The following is a 24,975-nucleotide window of genomic DNA, read 5'->3' as shown; positions in this document are numbered from 1 at the left end:
ACAGATTGAATAACATCGGGGAGAGGCTACAACCCTGTCTCACTCCCTTCCCAACCACTGCTGCCCTTTCATGCCCCTCGACTCTTACAACTGCCATATGCTTTCTGTACAAATTGTAAATAGCCTTTCGCTCCCTGTATTTTACTCCTGCCACCTTTAGAATTTGAAAGAAAGTATTTCAGTCAGCATTGTCAAAAGCTTTCTCTAAGTCTACAAATGCTAGAAAAGTAGGTTTCCCATTCCTTATCTTTCTTCTAAAATGAGTTGTAAGGTCAGTATTGCCTCACGTGTTCCAAGATTTCTACGGAATCCAAATTGATCTTCCCCAAGGTCGGCTTGTACCAGTTTTTCCATTTGTCTGTAAAGAATTCGCTTTAGCATTTTGCAGCTGAGACTTATTAAACTGATAGTTCGGTAATTTTCACATCTGTCAACTCCTGCTTTCTTTGGGGTTGAAATTATTTTATTCTTCTTGAAGTCAGAGGGTATTTCGTCTTACATCTTGCTCACCAGACTGTAGAGTTTTGTCATGACTGGCTCTCCCAAGGCCGTCAGTAGTTCTAATCGAGTGTTGTCTACTCCCGGGGCCTGTTTCGACTCAGGTCTTTCAGTGCTCTGTCAAACTCTTCACGCAGTATCATATCTCCTATTTCATCTTCATCTACATTGTCTTTCATTTCCATAATATTGTCATCAAGTACATCGCCCTTGTATAGACCCTCTATATACTCCTTCCACCTTTCTGCTTTCCCTTCTTTGCTTAGAACTGGGTTTCCATCTGAGCTCTTGATGTTCATACAAGTGGTTCTCTTATCTCCAAAGGTCTCTTTAATTTTCCTGTAGGCAGTATCTATCTTACCCCTAGTGAGTTAATCCTCTATATCCTTACGTTTGTCCTCTAGCCATCCCTGCTTAGCCATTTTGCATTTCCTGTCGATATCATTTTTGAGACGTTTGTATTCCTTTTTGCCTGCTTCATTTACTGCATTTTTATATTTTCTCCTTTCATCAATTAAATTCAATATTTCTTCTGTTACCCAAGGATTTCTACTAGCCCTCGTCTTTTTACCTACTTGATCCTCTGCTGCCTTCACTACTTCATCCCTCAGAGCTATCCATTCCTCTTGTAATGTATTTCTTTCCCCCACTCCTGTCAATTGTTCCCTTATGCTCTCCTTGAAACTCAGTACAACCTCTGGTTAAGTCAGTTTATCCAGGTCCCATCTTCTTAAATTCCCACCTTTTTGCAGTTTCTTCAGTCTGTAGACTGCTACGAAATTGGTCGCTCGGTCGGCCGATAAATCGTTGCGTGTGTAGGGGATCTTTATGATTTATGCGTCGTTTCAGAAAGGTTGGGAACCAGTTGTACATAGATGAGTGCGTTGCGAGATGCCAGCGGCGCGCGATAAGAGGGTGGGGTGGGGTGACGCGGAGCCGCCTGCGTTCGCCGTGCGCAGCCGCGCGCCGGGCGCGGTTCGCCGCTCCGCGCTCTGGCCGTTCAGTTGACGGCATGCGGCCTCGCGAGCAACAGCCGGGGAGTTGCGCCGTTCTGCCACTGGGCCGCTAGTGTCGCGACGTGACGTGACGTGACGAGACGAGCTACGCGCGGGGAACACAACGCGAGCGGCAGACATGGCCACCGAGTGGATCACCGCCATCGACAAGAGGTGAGCCACCACGCACACTTTCCCCTCACCAACTAAATGTCCTTTCAAATTGGACCTCAACGGAACTGGTCGTCACTGTCAAATGCGCGTGTATCCCTACCAAACGGGGCGTCAACACGTCATTTAACGTAACGGTGGAAGTGAGGGTACGAGATACCATACGTGGTACCAAAATAATTTATTGTTTTTGTTTTGGTCATCAGTTTGATGTAGCCCGCCTCGACTTTTCTCCTGCGCCAGTCTCCTCAAATCAGAATAGAACTTGTACTCGACTTCCTCAATTTTTTATTAGATGTTTCCAGTCTCTGCCTTTTGCTACAGCAGTGTTTCCCAAACTTTCTCTAGCGGAACACTTTGAAAATACTGGTACTTTGGTGGAACATTTTATTTTGAAGGTTAACAAAATTTAAAAATTAAGAAAAACTTTTTTCAGTGACTACTTCTATTTTAAATCGTAACTAATAGCACAGAAACCATAGCAAAATGTTTAAAAATTAATGTTATTAATAGTTTTTAGCAGAGGAGTTATTCGCTTCCTATGGAACACCAGTGTTCCACGGAACACAGTTTGGGAAATCTTGCCCTACACGTTTTACCCACTACAACTCCCTATAACACACTACTTCACAAGCTGGACGTAATTACCTCCTAAGGCGAGAATGAAATTTTTTATAGGCTAAAGACAAAAGGATTAAACTGTGTTTCTATCACGAAACTATATTATTCTTGAAAGATTATTACTATGAGAACAATTTTGTAATACTGATTATAAAAGCTATCAACAGTTGCATTGCTTTTTTTCATCAGATACTAGCATTAACGCGTGACGCAACATAGTGGAGGTTACAGCTTGTAAAACGACCTTATGAACATTTTCCTCACATAGTCCACCAACTACACACATTCCCTGTACCTTGTACGGTGCATCTACGACAATAAAACTGAGACAAATACATCATACATACATAAATATCGCGTTAATCTGCTTTATCCGAGTTGTAGGTTGTTCCCACAGTAACCAGATATTGCTTCATTATTCATTTCGCGACAGTAAACAAACGGACAGCACAACACAACAGTAGCTATATAATGGATACTACACTGCTCTAGAACCTCACAATATTATAACTACTTATGTTAGTGATGGCGCTCTGGACTTTAAAGCATTAGCTGCCAGAAAATTTTCAGCCATTTCTAACGTTGTCAAGGGTATGCATTCAGGGAAGCTCCTTTCATGTATCGCTGGCAGTGGTCAGTGGTCAGAAACAAAGCGTTATCAGCCTGATATCTTCCAGTCCAGCAATCAAGTGATTTAAGAGCAGTAAGTACGAGGCACACATTTTAGCGTGGTTTATTTTAAATTGGGTTGAAGGTTATGAGTGATATTCGTGATTTAACGAAACACCTACAGTAAACTAAATATCTTTTGTCATTTTAAAAATAAAAATGTTCAAAGAAAATACTTTTTTATTCTAAAGTTCAGTTAGGCGCTAATGCTTATAGCGGTGGAAGGTAGCAGAGGGCTCCCAGCTAATATCTGATTCTACTCAAGGGTAATGGTCTGAAAAACGTCGGGAACCACTGCCCTAGTGCCACGGAAGCTATTTCTTCAAGTGTTTCACAAACACTTTGATTCTCTTTTTCAGTTTCCCACATTTACTTACTTCCTTATAATGCTGTGCTCCAAATGTAAATTGTCATCGATTTCTTCCTCAAATGAAGTCAAATGTTTGACAACAGTGTACTTCTCTTGGCCGGAAAAGCTTCCATAGCCCCCATAGTCTTCTTTTTCTTCCTTCTTCCGATGCGTGTTCCTTTGATTGCAAAGTAACAGCGCCCTTTCAGTTCGTCTTATATGATTACGGTCCCCAATTCTGATAAGTTTATCACTAATCTCATTTCTGATGCTATTATTTTCATTTTTTCGGTATACCCTGACTATATTCCCGACTCATTAGACTGTTGATTCAATTCAACTGTTACTGTAATTCCTCCTTATTTTCATCCATGATACCAATGTTCTCAGCGATGTTACCTTTGATACCCTTCCATCCTGAGTTTTAATCCCTCTGCTGAATCTTTCTTTTATTTGCATCACTACTTCTTCGATGTATAGGTTCAACAGTAGGGGTTGTTTTCATCCAAGTATTTAGTACTTGGTCATCCATTGTTGTTGTTGTTCCTCCTTGGTTTTAGTATGTAGGGTGATTCGGCTGCCCCTACCGATAGATTTTATGCAACCAGTAACACCTTCAGAAACCATGAACGAGATTTTCGTGTTCTCTCGCTCGCTACTTTTAATCTATTAGTCTTACAGAAAAATGAACAGCCCCTTTTTGCTGGAAATTTAATGTTAGGTTTTGTACTGGGATATACTTTGCTGGAGGCCATATTTTTGAGTTATTCAAGAAAAACGCTTCTGTAGGTAACTATTGTGCGTTTTTGTAGAATAATTGGAAAACTGCAGGCCGCAGCGTAAAAGTATTCCAGTACAAAATTAAACTACATCAGATTTCCTACAAAGAGGTCGTGTTCTTCTCTGTAGGATTAATAGTTTTCACGTTGCTCAAAATGGCTCTGAGCACTATGGGACTTAACAACGGAGGTCATCAGTCCCCTAGACTTAGAACTACTCAAACCTAAGTACATCACATACATCCATGCCCGAGGCAGGATTCGAACCTACGACCGAAGCAGTCGCGCGGTTCCGGACTGAAGCTCTGGGAACCGCTCGGCCACCGCGGCCGGCGCGCATGTAGCGAGTGTGATAATGAGTGTCTTGCGTGTGGTACATGAAGGCATTGCAGGTTGCATAAAACCCATGGATAGGGGCAGCTCAATCACACTGTATATTGTGTATTACCCGTCTTTCCCTAAGCTTAGAATTATTTTTCTGAGAATTTCGAAAACTTGTCACTATTTTACATTGTGGGACACATTTTCTAGGTCGACAAGCCGGAATACAGTACCATAATTAAAGTACTAATTAGTACCTTAATAGTAATAGTTTCTTCTTCTTTTGCCACTACGTTAGCTTTACTATTTCTCCAGTACTCCTTCATCTGTTAACTTTTTTCTTTCAGTTGGTGAATACCATTCACCAGCTATCATTAACGGCCGTGGTGTTCAGTTTCCGCCATGAATAAAATAGCATTTTTCCTTTCATCTCTTTTGCCGTCCATTTGCTTTCCTGTCTGTTTGGAACTGTCTTGTTTTGGCCACTTTCCACCCTCCAACTTTCTATCTTTTGTTGTGGATCGATCTTTTTTTATTTATAGCAGTTTCGTCTAGACTTTCATGTTCTTTCCTAAGTTACCTTTTAATTTTTTTAATGATATATATATATATATATTTTCTTAGCGAAGATTGTGTAGTAAATTTCCCATGCAACTGAGAATTGAAATTATGCAATCAGAGAACGCAACTGTCCTCCTCCCCACCAGCCTCCCCCCCCCCCCCTACACTCGCATCAACGTCAACCTGATAACTAACTTCCCGAGAATCCTAGACGTTTACGTTCCATTCCCTCCCCTACCGTTCCTATGAAGGTCTCTGTGAACGCTGCCAATTGAAACGCGTTCTGGAGTCATACAGGATGTTCAAACAAAAGTGTCAAATACTTTGAGTGGTGGTTGTACTCACCGAAACAAGAAAAATAAGCCCAATAAATATTTGTCTGGAAATGGATACTTTCTGTGATGAACACGTGTTTATAGGAGGTGTACAACGAGGCGTCCATTCACGACAATGCACCCCTCTCACCTCCGGCGTAAGGAATGATTCACCCTTTGAGGTATACCCAGTTGTTGCTGTACCTGCTGGCACGCATTGGAGACGCGACCCTGTAGTGTCCACACATCGTTGATTGGCATGGCGTAGACGAATTACTTAAAGTGTCCCCATAATAAAAAGTCAAGTGGATTGATGTCTGGAGATGGAACAGGCCAAGATGTGCCCCCCCCCCCCCCCCCCCGACCAATCCAACGGTCCTGAAATGTCTGCGTCCGATGTTCACTGACGTTGTTACGAAAGTGTGTTGGTGCGCCATCATGCGTGAATGAACCACATTTGTATTCGTTGCTGCAGTGCCACAGCCTCCAGCGAGGTAGGCAATACATTAATGAGAAAGTACAGATTGCCACAGTTAACCTTTGTGTTAGCATGTATGGGCCTATTAATCTATCGCCAAGTACGCCTGACGATACGTTGAATGAGTAACGGTGTTGATGCCCTCTTTCCTGAATTGCTTGGGTATTTACATCTGCCCTTACATGCTGGTTATGGAAATTCACGACACCACCTCTTGTGAACCCTGCCTCATCAGTAAGTAAAATCTTGGATGTGAACAGTGGACCCGCGCTACACTTCTGCAACAGCCATTGACAGAACCGCCACCAGGCATGATGATCCTGCCTTAGGGCCTGAACGTGCAGTGGATGATGCGGGTAGATCTGTTCATGAAGTACCACTGAGATAGGAGTGTTAGAAAAGTCCTCCTGCTGCTCCTAATCATCGCACACTGGTTCCAGTGTAGCACACGCTCCTCCATGTCAGGCGTGCGGACTTCGCGGGGCTTTCCACTGTCAGTTTTCCGATGATATTTGGTTTGTGGGACGCTCAACTGCTGGGTTATCAGCGCCCTTACAAACTCCCAACCTTTGCTCAGTCCAATCTCGCCACTTTCATGAATGATGATGAAATGAGGAGGACAACACAAACATGTCATCTCGAGGCGGGTGAAAATCCCTGACCCCGCCGGGAATCGAACCCAGGACCCCGTGCTCGGGAAGCGAGAATGCGACCGCGAGACCACGAGCTGCGGATCTGTTTTCAGACGTGCAAGGGTACGAGTCCCTCAGACGTTGGAAAAGTCTGCCGAACAGCTTATCTGAGGGCAATCAGTGCTGTCGATATTTTTCGACGTAGAGGGCACGGGTTCGCAGGCTGCATCCAGCAGAATATTGTATCCGCCATTTCACTTGTCGAGTAGCAGGCTTCCATTCCTAACAAGTGATGAAAGAGACAAAATGTAAATGTAGTATACCATCTGTACGTGCAAACAGCGCAATAACGGTAAACACATAAGAAAATAGTCATGTTCGTGGTGGAGAGCGAACGATACCCAGGCTTAACAGTACCGTTCGATAAGGCACACAAACACGACAAACGCTAACGTAGCGAACAACGCGACTCGAACCACACAACTAATGGAATCAGCAGTGACGAGTGAAAATGTGTCCCCGACCAGCATTCGAATCCGGGATCTCCTCCTTACTAGTCGATTGCGTTAACCAATGCGCCACCCGGACACAGTGTTTATGCCAACTGAGCGGACTATCTCGGCACGCCTCGGCCGACCCACACTCCCACCGAGCACCACCTATCCGCAGTCCCTGTGAACGATGTTTGTCTTCGACGTTATTAATTTGGGAGCATTGTCATCTAAGATTGGTTGTAGCTAATAACAGTTATGTCCATTTTAGAGGTGATCATAAATACGAGTATACAGGGTGTTACAAAAAGGTACGGCCAAACTTTCAGGAAACATTCCTCACACACAAATAATGAAAATATGTTATGTGGACATGTGTCCGGAAACGCTTGATTTCCATGTTAGAGCTCATTTTAGTTTCGTCAGTATGTACTGTACTTCCTCGATTCACCGCCAGTTGGCCCAATTGAAGGAAAGTAATGTTGACTTCGGTGCTTGTGTTGACATGCGACTAGTTGCTCTACAGTACTAGCATCAAGCACATCACTACGTAGCATCAACAGGGTAGTGTTCATCACGAACGTGGTTCTGCAGGCAGTGCAATGTTTACAAATGCGGAGTTGGCAGATGCCCATTTGATGTATGGATTAGCACGGGGCAATAGCCGTCGCGCGGTACGTTTGTATCGAGACAGATTTTCAGAACGAACGTGTCCCGACAGGAAGACGTTCGAAGCAATTGATCGGCGTCTTATGGAGCACGGAACATTCCAGCCTATGACTCGCGACTCGGGAAGACCTAGAACGACGAGGACACCTGCGATGCACGAGGCAATTCTTCGTGCAGTTGACGATAACCCTAATGTCAGCGTCAGAGAAGTTGCTGCTGTACAAGGTAACGTTGTCCACGTCACTGTATGGAGAGTGCTATGGGAGAACCAGTTGTTTCCGTACCATGTACAGCGTGTGCAGGCACTATCAGCAGCTGATTGGCCTCCACGGGTACCCTTCTGCGAATGGTTCATCCAACAATCCTCATTTCAGTGCAAATGTTCTCTTTACGGATGAGGCTTCATTCCAACGTGATCAAATTGTAAATTTTCACAATCTACATGTGTGGGCTGACGAGAATCGGCACGCAATTGTGCAATCACGTCATCAACACAGATTTTCTGTGAACGTTTGGGGGGCATTGATGGTGATGTCTTGACTGGGCCCCATGTTCTTCCACCTACGCTCAATGGAGCACGTTATCATGATTTCATACGGGATACTCTACCTGTGCTGCTAGAACATGTGCCTTTACCAGTACGATACAACATGTGGTTCATGCACGATTGAGCTCCTGCACATTTCAGTCGAAGTGTTCGTACGCTTCTCAACAACAGATTCGGTGACCGGTGGATTGATAGAGGCGGACCAGTTCCATGGCTTCCACGCTCTCCTGACCTCAACCCTCTTGACTTTCATTTATGGGGGCATTTGAAAGCTCTTGTCTACGCAACTCCGGTACCAAACGTAGAGACTCTTCGTGCTCGTATTGTGGACGGTTGTGATACAATACGCCATTCTCCAGGGCTGCATCAGCGCATCAGGGATTCCATGCGACGGAGGGTGGATGCATGTATTCTCGCTAACGGAGGACATTTTGAACATTTCCTGTAACAAAGCGTTTGAAGTCACGCTGGTACGTTCTGTGGCTGTGTGTTTCCATTCCATGATTAATGTGATTTGAAGAGAAGTAATAAAATGAGCTCTAACTTGGAAAGTAAGCGTTTCCGGACACATGTCCACATAACATATTTTCTTTCTTTGTGTGTGAGGAATGTTTCCTGAAAGTTTGGCCGTACCTTTTTGTAACACCCTGTATAGTGACTTCACCTAGAATGATGATTGGTCAACAGCTGTGTGAACAGGTTCCGAGCTACTTTTACGGATAACTGATATCAGTAAGTAAGTTCTTGACTAATTCTGTACTCAAGTCGAACATTAAAAATGTGAAACGTAATGCATCACGCTCCTCACCAGGCACTATTAGAATAGGGCGATGCAGAAGTAATGTAAGGAAGACCCGTAAAAGGAGTAGCAATCCATCCTCATGTGTACTAAATAGAACGAAGAAATGCCTTACGAGAGGTTTAGCACACGAAAGCCGAAAGTCTGCTGAAATCCAAGCTGCAATAATGAAGCTAGGATGTGTTTCCAACTTAAGCCGACTGAAATGTCATAACTTTGTCCAAGAAAACAGGTAGGGTATTTTTGAACAGTTTTGGCAGATGAAGATCATAGCGAGAATTCATCTGTCGACATATGAAAAATGTTACCAGAAAACATATCTGAAATGTGACCGAATCAGGCAGACAAATTTCAAAACAATATTCTCGAACAGTGATGGGAATAACATTAAGGTGTGTCAGAAAATGTTTCCGCGTACCCTCTCTTTCACAGATATGTGGGTGGGGACTGTCATGAGAAAAACTGGGAGAAGATTTAATTTTTTCGCTGACGTTAGACGAAGGAATTCCAGAACGGGGACTGCAATGCAACCTGAAATAATGGAGTCATTGTGAGCAGCTTTCCTTGTGTAGCGTCAGATTACACAAGGTGGAAACGAGCAGAAAATACCTTGACGCCCAACTGAGCATTGCAAAGTTGCAAAGAATGTAACAGGAATGGATCAAGGAAAGGAAATGTCTCCTTGGTTCTTGCCACATTAAGGGAATGGGATGATATATTCAACCAAGAATGTTATTTGTCGTAGTTTCCGGCTAAAAAGGATAAATGCTAACTTTATGCTGGTTCTCCTAGGCAAGAGGAAGGAAAGCTGGCAGACAAATATGTTTCCACACAGCAAATAAATTTATTGCCAGGGAACTTAAAGAAAAAGACAAAATCACTACAATCTAAGACAAGTCCATTATCAGTCATGACTCGGTCTACGCTGGTAAAGGTGGCAAAACATTCGAACTCTACTCTGATAGCTGCGGAGAGCCAAATTGGAACAGATTCCTATTTTCTATGTTTGTTATTGCATCTGTTAAGTTCAGAATATTAGTCACACATCGATTTCCAGAAGGGGGCCATTCCCAGACTGAAGGTGACTCAGTGCACGCTCTGATCGAAGGAAGAAAGAAGAATAAATCTGTGTACATTCCGGATCAGTGGGTCATCTTAAATGGAATGTCACCGGCAAGCCATAGGCATTTAAAAGAATGAGTCAAGACTTAATAGATGACTTCAAGAAAGTTGTTCAGGAGGACTGGCGTATGTAAGACACCGATAAAAATAAGGTGTGTGGATTACAGTACGACAAATCGCCGTCTTAGAAGGACGACCATACGAAGTATACTTCAGGTACACTTACCAGAAAGAAGCAAAGTGTACCTTTGTCCAGAAGCGACTCAAGGAAGGTAGCTATCATTCTACGAGATCCTCGAACGGACATAACACTGATTTCTGCCGATCAGCGAACAGAAGTTGAAGGACGTCTTGTCCTTATGTAAGTGCATTACAACTGCTTAACATGAGTTTTATTGAAGTCTGGTTTCAGTACGATCCGGTACACCAGAACATACTGTTGGTGATGTATCAAGTGATAATAAAAGAGGATCTTTTGTCAGTTTTTATTACCATAAAGCTATAGTAACGGAACTTACGAAAGAAATATGGTGTAGATTTTCCAGAGAAAAGCATGGAAAGTCCACAAAGTCCACTTTTGAAAACATGTAGAACACGTTAGTAAACGTCTTTTAAATCACTCCATTTATTGCTGTTTACCTGTGAAATTACAATAAAACTGACATAAATTTGAATTTAAACTGTTTAAATCTGTTTTTTTTTCTCCTGTAAAACTGACAATTTAGAATTACTATGTTAATGCTTGGAGCCTTCAGTTTTATGCAGCTCTTTCTTTTTGCAAGGCTCGCACAGTAGACTTGAGTATTTGACGTCTCATCTTTAACACTTCAAAACGTATTCTACTGTCATTAGTAAAAATTATTTAAGTTTACTGCTGCAGTATGGTACAGTGACGACTATAGACTGTATGTGTGCGATTCTCTCTAATAGCGGAATCGACATTTCCTCAAATAAATAAAAATTAATGGGAGAGCGTATGAAAGTAGGCAGATATGTACATGTGTTTCTCATCTGTGACTTTGTTGTCTGAGATCGAGGTCACTCAATGAAATACTGCTGTAACATTTTATTAAAAGTTTAAGACATAATTTTTACTCAAAATGAAAGGCACAAACCCACGAGATACTAAAATAGCTAATCGGTGTCTGTAGCACATTCATGTTAGCAGAACGCACTAAGGGCCCTTAACGTTCGCTGTAGTGGCGTTATAAAATACTCTGTTTACTCTTTCGTTATAAAATATCTTGCACATTTTCCTCCACTACAAAGAAAACTTATTCGAGGATATCCGTAACAAAGAACACGAAAAATGAAACTCGCTGCTCGCTGATGCATACCGACTGTAAGTTACAATCGCCATTTTATATATATATTCGTGGTTTTGGCATGAGAGGGGCGATATATTGGTAAATATATTTTATGAATTCTAAAACACTTTTAGATGATTTTACATAACAATTAAAATATAATCCGTGATGATCTGAACGCTGCTATGATGGTGCCTCTGGCGGTGCATGAAAATGGTCACGCCGGCCGCGGTGGTCTAGCGGTTCTAGGCGCTCAGTCCGGAACCGCGCGACTGCTACGGTCGCAGGTTCGAATCCTGCCTCGGGCATGGATGTGTGTGAGGTCCTTAGGTTAGTTAGGTTTAATTAGTTCTAAGTTCTAGGGGACTGATGACCACAGATGTTAAGTCCCATAGTGCTCAGAGCCATTTGAACCATTTTATTTTTGTTTTCGTCGACCTTGTAAGAGTAAATGGTCAACATAAGTTGTGTACTGCTAAGCCACGGCAAAAAATTGCTAATAACTGAGTATGCGTATCCGTTCTGGATATTGTAGACCACAGTCACTCTATTTTAAATAGTACAAGCCCTAAATAACAAATCATCATCAGTTGGTTTTTTTTGTGATCTTTCCAAGGCATAGACTGTGTGGATCATGTCACACTCTTAGAAAAACTCAGGTTTCACAGAACTGAAGGCTATACACACCTGGTCTGAATCATACTTAATGAACAGAAAGCAAAAAGTTGTGCTGAATAGCACAAATATTGTTGCGAGGGTGGTAAATTCTAGTGAATCGGAAGTTATCACAAAGGGAGTTCCAAAGGGTTCAATTTTAGGTCCTCTGCTGTTTGTTATTCATGTGAATGACCTCCCACTTAACGTTCAGCAAGCGGAACTAGTACTTTTTGCATATGACACGTGTGTTATAATAAATTCCACTCCAGAAAAATCAGCTGAAGATATTTTTATTGATGTCTTTCAAAGAATCACTAAGTGGTTCTCAGAAAATGGACTCTCTCTTGATTTTGAAAAAAAAATCTCTACATCCAGTTTTGTACACCGAATAGTCACACTGACAATTGATGTAGCATATGAACAGTGGTCAGTTAACAGGGTATATTTCTCCAAATTTATGGGTGTTCACATTGATGACAACTTGAACTGGAAGAAGTATATTACTGAGCTTCTCAAACAACTAAGTTCAGCTTCTTTCGCTATTGGTATAATCGCTAGTTTTGGTAATAAACAGATCAGCCTCGTAACGTACTTTGTATATTTCCACTCAATAATGTCTTATGGAATAGTTTTCTGGGGTAACTCACCACTTAGACACAAAGTGTTGATTGCACAAAAGAGAGCAGTGAGAATAACTAGTGGTGTCCACCCAAGGACGTCATGTGGGCACCTTTTCAAGGAGTTAGGTACTTTAACTGCACCATCGCACCATCAGAGTACATATATTCGCTGATGAAATACGTTACAATAATCCATCTCAATTCGCGAAGAACAGTGATGTTCATACGTACAGCACTAGAGGGACAAATAACCTTTCCTATTCGTTATTGAAGCTGTCAGTTGCTCAAAAAGGAGTACATTATACAGCAACAAAAATCTTTGATCAATTTCCCAACAACATGAAGTGTCTGGCAAGTAGCAGATCAAGTTTTAAATCTAGCTTAATATCATTTCTATTGGACAACTCCTTCCACTCCATGGTCGAGTTTCTGTTTCAGAAATGGTAAAAAAATTGTTGCTCTAAATGTAGTTGCATGTGTAAAACTAAAAATTTAAGTAATATTAATATTAGCACTATTCATGTGCGTATATATATCTTGTAATCTGGCTTGTTCCACATCATATCGATAAAATAATCGGGAAAATGATCTAAGGAACATGATATAACTAAAACTAAACTAAAACCATCAGTTGAATATAAATACAGGTAACTTCCACTGGGCACTTACGGATATTTATTACATGAACTAACTTTTGGAGCCTTTTCAGGCTCGATCTCAGATGAGCCATTGCGAAGTTACATATTCACGTTTGTATGGTAATGCTGGACACTGGAGGTATATGGCAGTATGGACAGAATCGCTGCTTTTACCCATCTGTCAGCTCCCATTTTCATTGCCTTTCGGCCACGGAATTAATACTATTCACTAAAACACTGAGTGTTACCAGAATTAAAGCTTTCAGCTTGTGCTGTACAATTGATGTATACCTGCCAGGAGGATATTAACATCCACACAGCCAAAAATGGCACAGAAATCGATATCTAGTGCACAGAACCATGCAAGAAACATGATTATGTAGCTTCCGAATGCCTCATATGAAAAAGAGCCTGACAAGTTTAGAAAATGACTTAATGAAAAGCCGGCCTCAGTGGCCGATCGGTTGTAGGCCCTTAAGTCCGGAACCGAGCAGCTGCTACGGTCGCAGGTTCGGATCCTGCCTCGGGCATGGATGTGTGTGTTGTTCTTAGGTTAGTTAGCTTTAAGTAGTTCTAAGTCTAGGGACCGATGACCTCAGATGTTAACTCCCATAGTGCTTAGAGCCGTTTTGAAGTTAATGAAAATAAATATTTCGTACGTGACAGGTGGAAGTTACCTGTATTTATATTGAATACCTTTGTATTTACTCAGTAATTTGATACATTTAGTTTTTCCTTTGACCAGGTGGTGTACAGGGAAATTAACCGTCAAATGATATGTGTGATTGATGTGCATTTGTCACAGAACCGTATTACACAAAAGAGCGTGACAACGCTGATTTGTGACATTTCTAACAGTAATTCAGATGTTGTTTTAGAGCACTGTGTGAACATTTCTGGAATAAAACGAGCTTGTTTTTAACATTACACTGACATAAAAGCGATCTGAAGTGCAATAGATATGACTGCAGTCGGAGATATCCTATTACTAATTGTATTAAAAATCAGTACCGTTAACGGTAATACACGCTTCTAATCACGCCAACCGTTAAAGTCTCTCACTGTGATACGTGATATGTGTTGGACGGTAGAATACAACGTTTCATATCCATTTTGGAAGCGAAGCATACACTCAACGGGTTTTGTTTATCAGGCGCCCTACCGTACGTACTTAAATGTAACGAATGCTGCTCTAGAATGATGTGCTTCTAGAGCGTTTGCGATAAATCAAGAGCCCGTTGAATACAATACGAGACCACAAGCCGCCGAAAGGCGGCATCAGCGCAGCTGGCTAAAGGTGGGATTCCAGTGTAGCAACTGAGGCGACGCAAGCCACGCGGCAGCATTCGTGCGCCTGTCCAATGGCTCGGCTTCAGTGTAACTGAACGCTACCGTTTTCAAAGGCGCGTCTGTAGTCTCGCGACGGCAGAGACATCAAAGCGGCCTGCGATTTGACTGCTGAACGGCTGTTAGTTCCATTCTCACGCAAGGGAGGTGTAGTATGTTGAGCACCCGCATTCTGACATGATATCTCTTTCACTGTTGGACACAATATCCCGTCAGTCCCAAAAGTTTCTACACTGGATAAATAAAAAAAAATAGAGAAATGGTAACATGTGATTTTAATGCTTCAGGTGTTCTACATAGTCTCTCCCCATTTGAAGACAACATACAGAACGTCCATACAACCACGTGAAACTGTCAGAAAAGACATTTTCTAGGACGTTGGTCGACTAGTGCGTCACATTGGGTTGAATGTCGCTTATGACGTCAAAGCGTTGACCGTTCACATGAATTTCTGCACTTTATCGTTTTCTGGTGGGTTCGTGTTGACAATTAGTCTCTTCATCCGTCATGATTAATTTTCACAAAAGTATTATCCACTTTTTGCATTTGAATCAAGCTACAAGAGACGTGCATGCGTCGTCGTTTTTTTGTTCGAGAATGATGGAAAGCTATTTGTGACAACGTAGCAATGGCGATTATTGCTAAAACAACCGTTTTACGATTATATCGTTTTTTTCCACACCAGTTTAAACTAACTGTGAAAGCCGCTCAAAATAGCTGGTTTCTGAATTGACAGATTTTCGGTTGTTTATTCCTGTAATAAATGTAGAAATCGAACAAAGATTGAAAAATTTTGACTCAGTTTCAAGACTCAAAACATTAACCAGGATAGTCAAATAAAAGAAACCTTATCCCACCCAGAATTCGCTGCCTTGCTCGAAAAGTGAAAATTTATTGAATATGAGAGCATACATCCTACGCATACGACGTCAACCGCCGTCGCTACGACAACGGTTATATCATCTTCCATTCCGTCGCATACAGTTGGCTCTCGGAGCTGTCAGACTCTGCCTGTCCCCTCAAGGTGGGGGGCACTTACCTCCAGTTGCTCCTGCACATCCTACTTCAGGTGCAACACCCCCTCAACCATTGGGGACGTTGGCCCCTACTTTTCAGCCGGAGAAAAAGTTCCTCAGCTCCTCTCGCCAGGAAAGGACCCCTTGGGTCACTCCCTTCCCAGGTTCCTACCAGTGGCAAAGCTGTCACCTGCCAGTGGCTGAAACGACCACAGGTAGCTGGTCTTAGGGCTTCACAGCCCTCTTCAGTCCCTGAGATTGAATCCCTCCCAGCTGGACAAACCTAAGGAGCAGCGAGAGAAAAGAGAAACGTGAAAAGAGAAAGGCACCCACCACTACCTACAAACTCTGTGTCTGAGGATGAGGTAGAGGTTCTGGTGGCTGCTGAGGACCTAGATCTTGCTGGGCCCTCAGACATAATGGATGTCGATCGCACAGATACTCACCTGGTGGCATCAGGTGACCTTGAGGCGTAGATTGCTTCATTGAGTGTTTCATGCCTTGCCAGTCTCACGATCACGTAATCATCCAGTGGAATTGCGGCGGTTTCTTCCACCACCTGGTTGAGCTACGGCAACTGTTAAGCTTTACACCTGCTTTCTGCATTGCCCTCCAGGAAACCTGATTCCCGGCAATGTGGACCCCTGCCCTCTGCAGCTATAAGGGATATTACAGGAAGTGTAGCGACTATAGAGTGTCAGGTGAAGTTTTTGTCTATGTCCTGAACTTAGTATGTAGTGAACCTGTGCCCCTTCAGACCCCTCCTGAAGCTGTGGCTGCAATGTATATCTCCCTCCAGATGGCGCAGTACCCCTGAACGCATTGGCTGCACTGATTGATCAACTCCCTAAACCTTTCCTACTTTTGGGAGATTTTAATGTGCATAACCCTTTGTCGGGTGACGCCACGCTTACTGCCTCTTAAATACAGATGCCCCCACACATTTCTTTGTGGCACATGGCACATATTCGGCCATTGATCTCTCAGTTTGCAGTCCTGGCCTTCTCCCATCTATCCACTAGAGGGCACATGACGACCTGGTTGACAGTGACCGCTTCCTCATCTTCCTGTCACTCCCCCGTCGTTACGTCCACGGACGCTTAACCAGATGGGCTTTAAACAAGGCAGACTGGAAGCCTTCACCTCTGTCACCGCTGACTCTCCCCCACATGGTTCCATCGATGTTGTCGTTCAGCAGGTCACGACAACGATCGTTTCTGTGTTGGAAAACGCGATCCCTCGTTCTTCAGGGTACCCCTGGCGAAAGACAGACCCTTGGTGGTCGCCGGAAGTCACTGACGCAATTAAAGAGCGCCCTCTACAGCGACGTAAGCGGCACCCTTTCCTGGAGCACTTAATAGTCTTTAAGTGGCTCTGTGCCCGTGTTTGCCAGCTTATGAAACGACGGAAACAGGAGTGTTGGGAGAAGTACCTGTCGACCATTGGGTGCCATACGACACCTTCGCCAGGCTGGCCGTAGATCAGACATCTTTTTGGGTACCAGACCACAGCAGGTGTCTCTGACATTAACATCAATGGCGTGTTATCTGCTGACGCAACTGCGATTGCTGAGCACTTGGCAGAGCACTATGCTCGAGCCTCTGGGTCGGACAACGACACCCCAGCCTTTCGCACCCTCAAATGGCAGATGGAAAATGCTCTCGTTCACTACAAGCCACAGTGAATCCTATAACGCCCCATTTACAGAGTGGGAGTTCCTCAGCGCCCTTGCATATTTCCCTGACACAGCTGCTGGGCCGGATCGGATCCACAGTTAGATGGTAAAACTACTCTCGTCTGACTACAAGCGACGTCTCCTCGTCACCTTCAACCGGATCTGGTGCGTTGGCGTCCTTCCATCGCAGTGGTGGGAGAGCACCATCGTTCCCTTGCTCAAACCCGGTGTAAACCAGCTTGATGTGGATAGCTATCAGCCCATTAGCCTCACCAACATTCTCTGTAAGCTGCTGGGACATATGGTTTGTCAGCAGTTGGGTTGGGTTCTGGAGCCATGTGACCCACTGGCTCCATGTCAGGGCGGCTTCCACTAGGGTCGTTCTACCACTGATAATATTGTCCCTTGAATCTGCCATCCGAACAGCCTTTTCCACATGCCTACAACTGGTTGCCATCTTTTATGACTTACGTAAAGTGCATGACATGACCTGTCGACATCATATTCTTACCACATTGTATGAGTGGGGTCTCTGGGTCCTGCTCCCGAATTTTATTCAGAATTTCCTGTGACTCTGTACTTTTGGTGTCCTTCCATAGTCTTCCCCCCCCCCCCCCCCATATCCAAGAGAATGGGGTCCTGCAGGGCTCTATATTGAGTGTATCACTATTTTTAGTGGCTATTAACGGTCTAGCAGCAGCTGTAGCGCCATCGGTCTCACCTTCTCTGTATGTGGATTTCTGCATTTTGTACTGCTCCGCCAGTACTGGTGTTGCTGAGTGGCGCCTATAGGGAGCCAGTCACAAGGCGCAGTCATGGGATCTAGCACACAGCTTCCAGTTTTCAGCTGTGAAGTCGCGTGTCATGCATTTCTGTCGGCTTTGCAAAGCCAGAACTTTACCTTAATGACGATCCACTCACTGTAGTGGAGACATACCGATCCTTAGGTCTGGCTTTCGACACCCAGTTGAATGGCTACCTCACCTTCTTTAGCTTAAGCGGAAGTGATTGCAGCACCTCAATGTCCTCCGCTGCCTGAACAACTCCAACTGGGGTGAAGATCATTCTACATTGCTGCAGCTCTACAGAGCCCTTTTTCAATTCCCACTTGACTATGGGAGTCTGGTTTACTGTTCAGCGACGCCATCAGCGTTGCGTTTACTCGACCCAGTGCACCACTGCAGTGTTCACCTAGTGACAGGTGCTTTTAGAACGAGTCCAGTGACTAGTGTCCTTGTGGAGGCCAAAGTACCTCCAATGAAGGTTAGGTATGCAGAACTGCTCGCCAATTACACTGTACACGTTTGTAGTTCCCCTGCGCATCTGAATTACCATCTCGTTTTCCCAACCATGCCAGCTCATTTCCCGCATCAGCAGCCCTTGGTCAGAGCTACGATTGCTGTTAACTCCCCACGTATGCCAAGGAGTAGATGCCTGTCACCCTGGGGTATTGGGACTCCCGCCAATGGCCATCCTGCCAGGTGGCCTTTGCTGTGGCTGGGTGGTGCTTTTGGGGAGGGCCCCTGGCTGGAGTGGGTGGCATCAGGGTGGATGACTCGCCATGAAGCATAGTACATCTCTTGCTGGTGGTCCATCGCCAGCAGTCTCTAAGCGGTCAAGGTCTAACTTCAATGCTAAGAAATACGACCCCAAATCGTTCCCTCCCCCCTGACCACACCATGGGAGGAATGCCAGGCTAAGGATGGCAGCAAAGCTTATTTGCCCCATACCTCGAGAGTTGATGTCCATCAAGCCTCAGTTTTGTGGAGAATTTGGAGGACAAATTTGAGGAGGTGGAGGGCTTATCCAAAATGCGCTCTGGGTCGGTGCTGATAAAATCTGCATCCTCTGGCCAGTCATAGGCATTACTCTCTTGTGGCAAGTTGGGGGATGTTTCTGTTACCATCAGGCTTCATAAGAACTTAAATATAGTCCACGGTATTATATTACACAGGGACCTTCTTTTGCAGCCTGACGACGAGCTGCATGCCAATTTAGAGTGGCGAGCTGTGGATTTCGTCCGGCGCGTCCATAGGCGTCCGAGGAATAACCAGGTTGCCACCAGTGCCTTCATATTGCCTTTCGAGGATGACACATTGGCCGAGAAGGTAAAGGTGATCGTCTACTGCTGTGACGTCAAGCCGTATATCCCTGCCCTGATGCAGTGCTTTAGGTGCTGGACGTTCAGCCATATGTCTTCCCATTGTACTTAGAGTCCCAACTGTTGAGATAGTGGACGTCCATTGCATCCCAATACTCAATGTGCCCCGCCTCCCATCTGTGTCAACTGCAGAGAGCATCATTCACTTTGCTCGCCAGTCTGCAGGATTTTACGGAAAGAGAGAAAAATCATGGAATACCAAACCCTGTACTGACTGACCTAAACTAAGGGGAAATTTGAGCGCCAAAATCCTGTGGTTGTGACCTCCTCATACGCCGCCACTACGAGAACAGTTGTCGCCCAATCAGTTCCTCGAATTCCTGTCTCCTCTCAGCACTGGGAGACTACACCTTCTCCCTTGATGGTGGGGGGAATTTCCTCCCTGTTGTTCCCGTACCACCTAGTTTGGGAGCAACCCCCCCCCCCTCCCCCCCAACTATCAGATATTCCAGTCCCCACTTCTGAGCAACGTAAGCGTAAGGGTCCTTGGCTCCTCTTGCTAGGAAGGGTCCCTTGGGTCACTCCCTTCCCAGGTTTCTGCTAGTGCGAAAGATGACACACCAGTGGCTGAAGAGCCCAAAAGCAGTTGGTCGTAGTACTTCATGCCCATCCTCAGTCATGGTGACCGATTCAATGAAGTCCGCCTAGCCAGGGAAACCCAAGGAACAGCGCGAGAAATCGAAAAAGAAGACCCCAAGAACAAGGAACTTACGGTGGCACCCACACCACTGCTACCTACAAGCTCTGCATCGGAGTATGGAGTGGACATTATGGTGTCTGCTGAGGACCTGGATCTCGCTGGACCCTGGACACAATATAGATGGTGCAGTACCCTTGAACTTATTGGATGCACTGATTGATCAAATCCCTAAACCTTTCTTACTTTTGGGATATTTTAACGTCCTTAACCCCTTGTGGGGTTTCAATGTGCTTGCTGGCCAAGGCAGAGATGTCGAAACTTTACTGTCTGAGTTCGACCTCTGCTTCTTAAATACTGGGGCCACAACACATTTCAGTGTGACTCGTGGTAGTTACTCGGCCATTGATTTATCAATTTGCATATTGCCCCAACACAGCTGCTGGGCCGGATCGGATCCACAGTTAGATGATAAAACATCTCTCGTCTGACTACAAGCGCCATATCCTCGTCACCTTCAACCGAATCCGGTGCGATGGCGTCTTTCCATCCCAATGGCGGTAGAGCACCATCGTTTCGTTGCTCAAACCTGGTCAAAACCAGCTTGATGTGGATAGCTACTGGCCCATCAGCCTCACCAACGTTCTCTGTAAGCTGCTGGAACGTATAATGTGTCGGCTGTTGGGTTGGCTACTGGAGTCACGTGGCCTACTGGCTCCATGTCAGGGCGGCTTCTGCCAAGGGCGCTCTGTCACTGAAAATCTTGTGTCCGTAGAGTTTGCCAACCGAACAGCCCTTTCCGCACGCCAACACCTTGTTGCCACCTTTTTTCACCTACGCAAAGCGTATTACACCACCTGGCGACCTCATATCCTTACCACATTATACAGTTGGGGTCTTCGAGGCCCGCTCCCGAATTTTGTCCAGAATTTCCTGTCGCTCTGTACTTTTCGTTTCCTTCCATAGTTCCCCCCATATCCAGGAGAATGGGGTCCCGCAGGGCTCTGTATTGAGTGTATCGCTATTTTTAGTGACTATTAATGGTCTAGCAGCAGCTGTAGGGCCGTCCGTCTTGCCCTCTCTGTATGTAGTCGACTTCCGCATTTTGTACTGTTCCACCAGTACTGGCGCTGCAGAGCGGCGCCTACAGGGAGCCATCCACAATGCGCAGTCATGGGCTCAGTTTTAGGCCGCTAAGTCGTGTGTCATACATTTCTGTCGACGTCGCACCGTTCATCAGGAACCAGAACTTCATCTGAATGACGATACACTCACTGTAGTGGAGCCATATCGATTCTTAGAAATGGTTTTTGGCTCGTGACTGACTTGGCTACCTCACCTTCGTCAACTTAGTGGAAGTGCTGACGGCACCTCAATGCCCTCCGGTGCCTGATCAGCACCAACTGGGGTGCAGATCTCTGCTGCAGCTCTACAGAGTCCTTGTTCAATCCGGCCTCGACTATGGGAGTCTCGTTTAGCAGTAACAGTACACACAACAAACTGCATTTCATTAAGGAGACTACGTACGTGTGGAAGACTTCCATGCCGGCCTCTCGCAGAGAATCTCAGTGGTCCTCTGCCGGCCACGCTTGGGCGACCCACGGTTACCTCCTGCGCCGTGCAGACCCGCCTGAGGGTCTGTTGACAGTGGCCCACATTCTGGTGCACTGTACCACTTTGACTGCCCAGCGACGAAATTTTGGTTTACTGGACTCGTTGCAGCTAATTTTATCTGACAAAGCCTCATCGGCTGATTTAGTTTTTCGTTTTATTCGTGAGGGTGGGTTTTATCATTTGAACTAAGTTTTAGCGCATGTCCTTCGCCCCTCTGTGTCCTCCACCCTGGTGCTTTTAGGGCGGAGGTTTTAATGTGTTGCAGAGTGGCCGGCTTTTCCAGCCATGGTAATAGGATATCTTGTTTTGATCTCTTCTACATGTTTCTTCTTTCTTTCTGTGGTTTCCTTGTCCGATTTTGCCCATTTTAGTGTTTGTTGCCCTTCTGTCATTCTTGTGGTTTCTTCCAGCTGCATTTTATGTCTACTCCCACCCTTCTGGAATTATTTTAACTGGAACGAGGGACCGATGACCCAGTAGTTTGGTCCCCCCCCCCCTTTCAAACCAATCAACCAACCAACCAACCAACCAACCAACCAAACTGGGAGCTCGTGTTCTGGGACAGCTACGAGAAACATGCAAAGATGAAATTGAATCAGTTATTGAATCATTAGAGACTACCATGTGTGAGATGAAATTTCAAGTAAGATTGTGGAGATCAGTGTACTATACGTTAGGCCTGTACTCAGTCACCTGTGCAATGTCTCTTTCAGGTCTGGTAAGTTTCGTGACAGATTGATATACTCGTTAGTCTGTTCACTTTATGCCGGCCGCTGTGGCGGAGCGGTTCTAGGCGCTTCAGTCCAGAACCGCACGACCGCTACGGTCGCAGGTTCTAATCCTGCCTCGGGCATGGATGTGTGTGACGTCTTCAGGTTAGTTAGGTTTAAGTAGTTCTAAGTTCTAGGGGACTGATGACCTCACCTCTTAAGTCCCATAGTGCTCAGTCATTTGAACCATTTTTGAGTTAACTTTTAAAAAAATAGTGAGAGATAATTAGTGACAAGTTTCTTTACTATGAGTGTTTTCAACAGTTTCAGAGAAAGAAATGCATAGGAGATGATGTTTGGTTTGTGGAGCGCTCAACTGCGCAGTTATCAGCGCCCGTACAAATTTTCAACCTTTGCTCAGTCCAATCTCGCCACTTTCGGGAATGATGATGACATGATAACACAAATACCCAGTCATATCGAGGCAGGTGAAATGCGTAGGAGAGAAGTGGGACATCCGAGCACGCGTAATTTGCTGTGTGTCTTTAGGAAGAATGTATCCACAGAAAGTGCTACTTATTCTTTTGTATATGCGGTGCTAGCATGGCTGGAAGATAGGATGAGGGCAGAATGCGTTTGATGTATTTGATTTAACAAAAGCATTTGAATGTGTGGTCCACACAATACCTTTTGCTAAGTAGGGACATTAGGGGATTGGTGAAAAATCTCAAAAAATTCTAGAAATATCGAAAGAAAGAGGAAAGATGTTGTCCCTCCAAACAGGGAAGAATTTTGACTCTAAGTTATGTCTCCGTTGCTTCTCATAATGAAAGCGCAGCTACTCAAGGAGGTCCAGTGTGCGCTGTAACAATGGTGTGGCAGCGAAAGTTAGTGGATATGCTAACACGTGACTGTGGAACTGATTTACGATGGAAAAAAATTTGTTCCAGTTATAGCCACCAACTGCAAATCTGACATTGTAGACTGTTTTTATGACGGTATGACATCCACGCTGTTATTTGACAAGCTGTAACGTGAGTGAACAGTATGGATATCGAGATTAGAATTCATGCGCTGTTAGTGAAACTGTTGTACGAGAACAGAAGCAATTACAATGCTGCGCTGAGAAAGTGTAGCCGAATAAAAGGTCTGAGAAGAGGCCCGATGTCAGTAATGGTTCTTTAGAACGTGATAATGAAATTCAAGAGCACGGGTGGGCTTGGTGTGGGACCTGGAATAGGAAGACATCCTATTCCGCGGAAAGTTATTGACGAGCTTGCTGTTGCCGTAACTGACTTTACAGCACCTTCCTGGGTAGTGCTAGAGCTCGTGCAGTGTCACGAGAACTGTCCTCCAATGGTGAACAGCAAGGAACGTTTTGCGGTCTATTTCACACCGGATCTAGATGATTCAGTAACTGAAAGGTCATGATCCGCACCAACGTTCTGAATTAGCTCTTCGCCTTCTGGCACGGAATGCAGTTTCTTACATGTGGCCAGGCAATATTCCATGGGGGTGACGAAACACATTTTACACCAGAGGCTCAAACGAATACACAGAACTGCCGAATCTGGGTTACTACACCACTGACCATTAAAATTGCTACACCAAGAAGAAATGCAGATGATAAACGGGTATTCATTGGGCAAATATATTATACTAGAAATGGCATGTGATTACATTTTCACGCAATTTGGGTGCATAGATCCTGAGAAATCAGTACCCAGAACAACCGCCTCTGGCCGTAATAACGGCCTTGATACGCCTGGGCATTGAGTCAAACAGAGTTTGGATGGCATGTATAGGTACAGCTGCCCATGCAGCTTCAACACGATACCACAGTTCATCAAGAGTAGTGACTGGCGTATTGTGACGAGCCAGTTGCTCGGCCACCATTGACCAGACGTTTTCAGTTGGTGAGAGATCTGGAGAATGTGCTGGCCAGGGCAGCAGTCGAACATTTTCTGTTTCCAGAAAGGCCCGTACAGGACCTGCAACATGCGGTCGTTCATTATCCTGCTGAAAAGTAGGGTTTCGCAGGGATCGAATGCAGGGTAGAGCCACGGATCGTAACAAATCTGAAATGTAACGTCCACTGCTCAAAGTGCCGTCAATGTGAACAAGAGGTGACCGAGACGTGTAACCAATGCCACCCCATACCATCACGCTGGGTGATACGCCAGTATAGCGATGACGAATACACGCTTCCAATGTGCGTTCACCACTTTGTTGCCAAACACAGATGCAACCATCATGATGATGTAAACAGAACCTGGATTCATACAAAAAAATGACGTTTTGCCATTCGTGCACCCAGGTTCGTCGTTGAGTACACCATCGCAGGTGCAGCGTCAACGGTAACTGCAGCCATGGTTTCCGAGCTGATAGTCCATGCTGCTGCGAACGTCGTCGAACTGTTCGTGCAGATGGATGTTATCTTGCAAACGTCCCCATCTGTTGACTCAGGGATCGAGACGTGGCTGCTCGATCCGTTACAGCCATGCGGATAGGATGTCTATCGTCTCGACTGCTAGTGATACGAGGCCGTTGGGATCCAGCACAGCGTTCCGTATTACC

This window comes from Schistocerca cancellata, chromosome 3 (genome assembly GCF_023864275.1).
Source record: "Schistocerca cancellata isolate TAMUIC-IGC-003103 chromosome 3, iqSchCanc2.1, whole genome shotgun sequence".
Taxonomy (NCBI): Eukaryota; Metazoa; Arthropoda; class Insecta; order Orthoptera; family Acrididae; genus Schistocerca; species Schistocerca cancellata.
The sequence above is the reverse complement of the archived record's forward strand: the minus strand, read 5'-3'. Positions refer to the sequence as shown.